This window comes from Nannospalax galili, unplaced genomic scaffold, assembly GCF_000622305.1.
Source record: "Nannospalax galili isolate Female #2095 unplaced genomic scaffold, S.galili_v1.0 scaffold753, whole genome shotgun sequence".
NCBI classification, from domain to species: Eukaryota; Metazoa; Chordata; class Mammalia; order Rodentia; family Spalacidae; genus Nannospalax; species Nannospalax galili.
In genome coordinates this window covers 146,015-155,010 of record NW_008333775.1, presented here as the reverse complement: position 1 = coordinate 155,010, position 8,996 = coordinate 146,015, and the positions used below count along the sequence as shown (strand labels likewise).

Genomic DNA, 8,996 nt, shown 5'->3' with positions numbered 1-8,996 from the left:
GCAGAGGGAGGTGAGGGCGGGGCCAGGCCCAGAGGGCTCCTGGGGACTGCAGAAGACCCTGGGTTGGTCTGGATGCAAAGGATCTGGAAGCTGTGGTGGTTAGGGCACCAATACAAGGAATGGGACAGCTCCCAGGCTAGGAGGAGAGATGGGCAGGGGAGATGGGAGGGTGAATGAGGCTGGGGGAGTCAAGGCACAGAGGGCACGATCGACTGACCTTGGAGAGCGGGGCCTGCGGGTTAGTATTTTTTAATGTTCAAATTCTTCTTTTTAATTGCATGTGGTCTCATGTAGCCCAGGCTGACCTTAAACTATGTAACCCAGGGTGACTTTGAACTCCTAGTCCTTCTTCCTCTACCTTCCACATGTCTGAGATTACAGACATGTACAACCACACCCATTTTATGGATAGGTGATGATCAGTACTAGCTGAGTGTTTGCCTGTCAGTTACTCCACCATCTCCAAATTCCTAAGACGTCTTATGAAATGTATTGGGACCAAGATTTTAGATACCTCTTACGTTTATTATCTCTATAACATGTTTACCTATTTAGTAACTGACATTAAAAGAGAACATTTTCCTTCCAAAAGAAAGTAAAACCTTCCGTTGCTGTTATCTTTTGTTTATTTGTTTGTTCTTTTAGGTGGCAGCCTCAGGAAACCAACAAAAGTCTCAAGGATTACCAAGATGCTTTGCTTCAGAGTGACCTCACATTGTGTCCTGCAGGAGTGAACACGGAATGCTACAGGAATGCTAGAGTCCTGCTCCTTAGGCTCCATTCCTGTGGTAGAAGATGTGATGACAGCTGGCAGATGTGGAAAAATGTCCAGCCACCACAGCGCTCCTCTGCAGTTACTCAAAGCCATGGATGCCAGTACTAGCTGAGTGTTTGCCTGTCAGTTACTCCACCGTCTCCTAATTCCTAAGACGTCTTATGAAAAGATTTACAAGAAAAGATTAAGAGAAGAAAAATATTACTTCAGTGGTACCAACACTAAAACAAAACTGAAGTGTAAATTTACTAATATTTTAGAGCATTCATTTTTTATGAATACCAAAGATTAATGCTAACTATTCTCAACTACTGTGTCATTTTTAAAAATCATATCTATTACTGAGTGTGTGTTTGTGGTGTTTGCTAAGGTGCTTTAATAAATTCTAGGACTTATTAAACTGAGGTAACTTTTAAAATATTTTATGTATTATTTTTATTTTATGTGGGTAAGTGTATTCCCTGCTTGGAGGTAGGTGCACCCATGTCATGCAGTGCACACTGAGGTCAGAAGAGGGTGTTCAATCCCCTGGAACTGGAGTTATGAACAATTGTTAGCCACCGTATGGGTGCCAGGTCCTCTGCAAGAGCAGTCAGTACTCTTAACTGCTGAGCCATCTCTCCAGTCCCTAAACTTAAATAACTTTTAAGTGCTATTTACATGAGGATCTGTTGAACATAGAACAGTGAATAATGTGCAAATAATCATTTTTTTCTCATGAAGAAGAATTGAAAATTACAGAAGTACTGAGATATTTGAAAATGACTGATAAATATATTCTGCTTTCTATGTTTTCCATTTTGTAATTAAACATCCATGACATGGACACATTTTTCATTAAACAATGAACACTTAATTCTAATCAGCTCTAATAAGAAAGAACTTATTTAAAAAAAGTATCAGCGTGGTCATGATTACAAGTACTAAATCCTTGTAAACAAAAGGGACTTGATAGAAAATCCATGTCCATGGTGGTGTGGGGCCTTTTCTGCCATGGTTCTAAGAGAGAAACCACCACAGACTGCACAAACCTACCTGTCCAAATGCTTTTATTCTTCTATAGTTCACTGCCTCTTGAGGCTCTTTAGGTCAGAAATAAAGTCTTGTAGAGAATACAGAGAATAATTGACAATGGGGTGCCTCTTTGCATTTCTACTTATTTGGGTGCATGTCTTCTAAGAGTTTATTCATCTTGAGTGATTTATAAATGTCACAGGGTCGATGGGGTGCACTTCAAGTGAAATCCAACATTTACCACAGGCAGAGCAGAGTTAGCAAGGATCACACTAAGTCACCAAGAAACTTTAAAACCAAGGCTGCAGGGCACCCAGAAAAGACAAAGTTTATGATGTTACAGGTGAACCACAGCATCCAGTACATAGCAGTGGATGAATGGACTTTCATCTCTAACATAATATTTCTAAGAGATGACTTCACAGTTAACTGTGATGCTCTCAGTTTTAATCATCTATGTCTACACCAAGGCTTCCTGCCAATAAATTATATATACAGGAAGAATATTGCTCTGGTTTCTTTCTGTCTTTTCTTTTGAGATGGGATCTCAAGTAGCTCAAACTGGCCTTAACCTTGCTATTAGCCCAGGCTAGCTTCTAATTCAGTATCCTCCTGTCTCAGCCTCCACAGAGCTATGATTGTAGATGATTAACACTATGCCTCGCTGGTGTTATCTTCTAACCTCCTCAAAAACAAGCATTTAGGATGAATGGAAATTTGTTTGAACATGAATGAGTTCACATGCTATGTTAGAAAATGGAATTGCAACTCAGTCTTGTATTTTACTGATAAGCAAGGATCCAACTTGCTTGCTTAAAGAGTTTCCCTTTACTGCTCCATCAAAGCAAACGTTTGGCTCAGATTTTTCTCTCTATAACATCCTCAGATCTCCTGTTTTGAAAGTCACAGCACTTATTTTACCTAAGTGAGAACTGACTATAATTGAAGTTTATTGGTTTGTAGAGCGAAGTGGGGTGCTATGATTGAGAGCAAGCTCTGGCATGACTTCCTGTTTGAATCCAGACTTGTGAAGAACAGAGCTGCACCTGGGCAGGATAGGGACCTTCTAGTCTCTGAGGAGATTTGTGGCCAATTGTGTGCCTTTTTCTTCGGGGTAACTGTTAATTATCTTACTAATTTTTCTATTGACTTGCTTTTCTTTTTGAGTCATGGTTATAATTTTGAATTCCAATTCATCTTTAGTCACAGTCACTCCAACAATCTTTTCTTTGTGGCTGGTCTTTCCTCCAATGACCTCCAGTGCCTCTGTGCCTCATAATACTTCATACATCACACTTCCAATTCATCTTTAGTCACAGTCACTCCAAAAATCTCTTCTTTGGGACTGATCTTTCCTCCAATGCCCTCCAATGCCTCTGTGCCTCATAAGACCTCATACATGACACTTCTTACACTTTTCTGACTCACCAGTGGACAATTTCAGAGGGTCTCATAATGGAGCTGAGGCTGGCCTGGAAGTCATCGTCCTTCCTCAGCCTTAGTGCTGATTACAGGAATCATGACGTCAGCTTTATATATTTAATAATGCCCTTTATTTGAATTATTCCTAATGTTTCCTCAGGATTGGATTCAGGGTTTGTAGTTTATGTACTTGTTTATTTATTCATTTATTTACATATTTATGTATTTATTTATTATTTTTCTGGTGTTTTGAGACAGGGTCTCCCTGGCCTGGACCTCACTATGTAGACCAGTGTGGCCTTGAACTCTGCTTCCCTAGTGCTGGAATTGAGGGTCTGTATCACCAGGTCCAGCTTAGGGTTTCTGATTTTAACCAGGATTGCCACAGAAATGATGAATCTTTCTCAAGGCGCCCAGACAGGTTAATGATATTTATTTATCCCATTACTGCTAATGTACTAATCGCTTGGCAAGTTAGTGTCAACCAAGTTTCAAAACCGTAGCATTCTATGTTTTCTTTGTAAGTAGTAAGCATGCTGTGAGGGGCTGCTTTAACAGTAGGTAAATCTCATCAGGTTACCTACTAATTCTGGAAGCACTGGGATCCCATCCTCAAAGATTAATTATCTTTTGTTTCCTATAATTGCACAGGCTAGAAGACACACCCTAAGAGTCCAAAGCCCTAGTTGGGATGGGCTAGGTTGTACTGACACAAAGCAGCCCTCAAATCTCAGTGGCTCAACACAGCAGACGCTTATCCCCTTGGCTTCTATCAGGGGTCTCTGCTCACCCAAGGATGTGAACTGACTGAGGTTCACCTTGACCCAGTGTCCCTACCTCAGGAGGTAGGAAAAGGGATTAGGAGGAATTCTGCATTGATATTTAAACATCTGTCTGAAAGAAACACACATCGCCCGAACTATACCTTCTTTGCCAAAATAAACCACATAGGTAGATCCATCTAAAGGAGTCACTGAGATTAATCCTACTCTGTGCTCAGCAGTGAGGAATGGGAATGTGGGTGAATGGTTCCCAGGACACCAACCCTCTCACACAGACACCACATCTCAACCAAATGAATTGTAATTGGATCCATTATTCCCATTTCTTTCTCTCTTTGTGAAGGCAGACTTACATACACCTCTGCCCCTTTGAGTTCCCTTTGGCCTTGGGGCAATTTTGGCCTTTGGAAAATGGGAAGACTGTAACTGGGTGCTGGGTTAAGGAAAATGCTTTAGGATACTGGAGATGAATGGTGGTGGGCAAGGGCTCCATCATCCACCCACATTGACTCAAGATCTGTTAAACCACCTAAGGAGCTGATACGGAACCTTCACGAGCGGTGTCCAGGGCAACCCTGGAAGTAAACATTCTTTCTGAGACTTGCGTCCTGACAGTCTTTCTGAGACTTGCGTCCAGCTTACTGGCTGTGTTGGCAAAACTTGGCATCTTAAGGCGACTGTCTAGGACTTTGAGCGTAAGTGTCCAGGTTTCTGGTCCTCAGAGGGTCGATGTGACCCGGCCCTGCCTTCCTAAAGAGGCACTGCCTGAACTCCATGGACTTTTGAGTAGTGGGATTGGTGAACTGCCACCGTAGAAACAAGATTAGTCCGATTCATTCACCAAGCCCTGGAAGACACTCTTCGCTGTGGACAGCTCACATGGCTTCACATTTCGACTGACCCCAACGCCCAAGGCGTCCTCCATTGATAAGGAGATAATCTGAGCTCTAAATCCTGTGGACTAACAGATTTCTGACCCAGGACCAATAGGTCATTTCTGGATAATACATCTCCTGCCGGTATAAACAATCCTTCAGACATCGGGGTGACAACAACGCAAAACCACCCACCCACAATCCGGCCCACCCTTGCTTTTACTTGGAAATCGGAAGGCTATACCACACCAGATAGCCGTCACCTTCACAAAGGCCATCCAAGTAGTTCCTCCACGTGGCAACCTCACCAACGTTGTGGAGCCGAGATGGAGCCTGAAGATCCAGGGAAAGGACAAAAGAGGAAATGCCAGGAAGAGGGAGGAGCCGAGGTGGGGTCTGAAGAGCATGGCCAGGCCAGGAAGAGGATGAAACCGGAACAGGGTGATACAGAGCTCCCGTGTGAAGAGCTGGGCAGGGGTCAGATACGGACACCTCAGGAGGAAGCTCTGATACAGCTAAAGCCTCGGGAGTGTGCCAGCCGCCCTCAGGAAGAGGGTGTCACTGAAGTGAAGTCTGTGGGTGGTGGCAAGGGTTGCAAGCAGCCCTATTGTGTCCTTGAAGAAAGTGTTCAGAAACACCAAAAGGAAAAGTACCCTCGACAAGGTGATCATGTCTACTCTGCCCCTCACAGTGCTCACACAAGCCCCGAGGCCACCTTGAAGATCAAAGGCTGTGGGAAAGGGCACATTCAGGGACCCAAAACAACTCAGTTCCACCCCAAACAATCTGCCTTTCTTGCCACAGGAGAACATCACTTGTCAGTAAAGAGTGAAAGGAGGTGTTGGGAGGAGAAAATTCTTGATGTGCAGAAGGTAGTTGTAATAAACCTTGAAAAGGAAGAGGGAAGAGGACACCACCTGGACTTCCTGGAAGGAGCAAAGCCCCAAATCAGACCACAGAGTGGCAGCAATGGCCTACTCACCACCAAAGGGCCAGTGCTTGAGGCAGAGGAAAAGACTCCTGCAGACCGGGAGAAGGGCAGAGCAGTGGACATCCCCCTTGATGTGACAGGGGACATGGAAAAGGAAATCAGTGATGCGCTGGGCCCAGGGCCGAAAGATGAGATCTTAAGTAGAGCGTTCAACCTGCAGATAACTCGTGGAGACATGCGGTCACTAAAGGACACCAAATGGCTCAATGATGAAATCATCAACTTTTACATGAATCTTCTCATGGAAAGAAACGAAAACCAAGGCTATCCAGCACTTCATGCATTTAACACCTTCTTTTACACAAAATTGAAGCATGGAGGCCACACATCAGTGAGAAGATGGACTTGGGGAGTGGATCTCTTTGCAAAAGAACTGATCTTCGTGCCAATTCACCTGCAGGTTCATTGGAGCCTGGTGGCCACAGACCTAAGGAAAAAGAGTATCGTATACCTGGATTCGATGGGAGGGAACGGGCAAGAGATCTGTGAGACCACTTTCCAGTATCTACAAACCGAGAGCAAAACCCGGAGAAACAGATCTGAACCCTCTGGAGTGGAGGCGAGCTAGCATGACCGCAGAGACCCCTCAGCAGCAGAACTGCAGCGACTGCAGAATGCTTGCCTGCAAATATGCGGATTATATTTCTTGAGAGCAACCTATCACCTTCTCTCAGAAGCATATGCCTATGTTCAGGAGGAGGATGGTGTGGGAGATCCTGCACAAGCGCCTACTGTAGCCGCACCACCTGCTGCTGAGGCTGCTCTGCACATTCATGACCTTTCTACGTACCTCAGGCAGGGTGGACTGAAGAGAGTTCAAACAGGTTCTGATCTGGAGGACGTAGGAGAAGCCCCACTCTTGTCTATGTGGTACGAGCACAGAGTAAGAGAGAGCTGCATGTATCACCATCTGTACGGTGTATGTACCTAATGCAAGCTGAGAAACTCTTCAACCCACATCATTTGCTCACAAATACATGTTTTAAAGAGATTTCTTTGTGAATGTGGGAATAGCTGGATTTCTTCCATCTTCGTTTGTGCTGTTTGTTCTCAGTTCTTAGCTAACTATAGTGTAGTGGCTGTTCGCCAATGCTTTTTCGTCTGTAAGTCTACCTTACTTCTTGACCTGCTTATTTCTGAAGGGAATGGTAAACAAACTGCCAGCTCCTGCTGAGAATCGAACTGGACATGCTTCAGAACCGTTAGAGTGTAGATGATTTCCACAGTATTATGGAACTATGGCCATGGAACTGTGCCTGTCCAAGACTGTTAAAAAGGTGTTACAGACATTTGAAAAATTTTTTTTAATTAAGGAGATCTCCTTTATTTTTGGAAATCGATTGAAGAAGCTGTAAATTTAATGTCCATTTTTAATCGCAGATTTTTTAATATGAATTTTGCCCTATAGGGCCTGTACTGAACTCTTTATTCAAAAAATGTTATTCAATTAAAGCTGTTTAATTTTTTAACTATTTTTCTTAGTTTTTGGTGTGTATTAAACTGAAATTAAATTTTTTACTCTGTAAGAGTAATATCCCCCTCACCATCCTCTATTCCCCATTTCCCAAATGGGTTTTTAATATTTAGTTTTGATATTGCAAATTATACAATAATATATTTTACATATGATACTTTGTATTTAATTTTCTGTTTATTATAAATCTTTCAGTTGTGTTTATGCAGTTTTATTTAATAAATTTTAAAGCTATTCAAAACATACTTTTCAAGATTTGGTGCCTAGTGTTCTTTTATGGTGTAATAAAGATGGTCTGACAGAAAATGGAAAGCAAATACCCAGGGCACGATTCCCCAGGGTAAGTCCCTCCTGCACTGCATGTCAGCAAGTGCACTTTGGTTCTGAGCCTCATGACGAAGATAGAATACCTGGGCCAGGACGTGTTCCTTTATCCCAGATTGGAGGAGAAGATACGTGGATCTCAGTTGAGCAGAGCCCAGCTGAGCCCTGTTGAGCTGCAGCAACATGTAACCCCAAACCAATGTGAACAGGAATATTTGTTGCTGAGAGCACTGTTCATTATTGTCAATGGAAACTCAGGTCCTCTGCTCACTGCTCTATAAAACAATGGGAGATTCAAACTACTGATTCATAGTTTTGGCCAGAACTAGCAATAGAAAGTATCTCAATTCTCTCCATCCTTCTTGTAGCAGTTTTACAGTATATAGAAAAGAGAATACAGGATTGTGGAGGTATTTGTTCAACAAAGTGCTTGCAGAGCAAGCTTGAGGATTAAGTTGTATCCCCAGAATCCACATAAAAAGATAAGGATAGTTTGCTTGAACCTCTAATCCCAGCAAGGGAAGGCTGATGCAAATGGATCCCTGGGTCTTCCTGGCCAATCTGCCTAGGCTTATTGGTAAATTCTATGTCAGTGAGAGAATGAAACAAACAAACAAAGACAACAAAGAGCAGCGAGCATTTATTGAAGAACAATACCTGAAGTTGATCTCTGGACTCCACACACATAGCACACACACCATGTTCACACACACACATATACACACACACACACAAAACAAGCTTACAATATGTAAGTGAGTCAAAAAGTCTGTTATGAAATATAAAGGCCCTGATCCTTTGTGGAAAGGGGCAATTTGAGTTACTAAGTTTATCTTCTTGCTCAGTCTCTCTGTCTCTCTTGGATGTGTTATCTTTTCCTAAGAAACTGTCCCTGTCATCAGCAACCCCCTGTCTTACTATATTATTTTTGGTTAGAAGAAACTTGATCCGTCACTGTGTCCTGTGAACCATGATATCCAATATCAACAGTATCAGAGTATTTTCAAGTGCTAAGTGTAGACATTTTAAAAAAGATTACTAACTGTGACGAGGTTCCTAGGCTCCTAGGATCTGTGGTCAACTGTCTATAACAGGGCCTGAAACATAGGTGTTCAATCAGAATTTCAATGTCACCTCAAGGGAAGTTGTTCATAAAAGGCTGGCTAAAATAGTATGTGTGTGTGTGTATGTGTGTGTGTGTGTGTGTGTGTGTGTGTTTGCAGGCCTGTACACATTCATGTTTTGGAAGGAGGCAGTAATAAATACAGTTTTATTTATAGAATTTAAGGTGTCTGAAAGACTAGTGGATCAGGCTAAAACATCATTTGAGAAGTAATGA

At 42.7% G+C, this 8,996-nt stretch overlaps 2 pseudogenes; both read left to right on the top strand.

Annotated features, from left to right (window-relative positions):
• The window catches only part of LOC103730222, a 10,410-nt pseudogene extending 9,343 nt beyond the window's left edge, over positions 1-1,067 (top strand).
• A 4,127-nt stretch (positions 1,068-5,194) lies between these two features.
• LOC103730221 lies at positions 5,195-6,596 on the top strand (annotated as a pseudogene).
• The last annotated feature ends 2,400 nt before the right edge of the window (positions 6,597-8,996 follow it).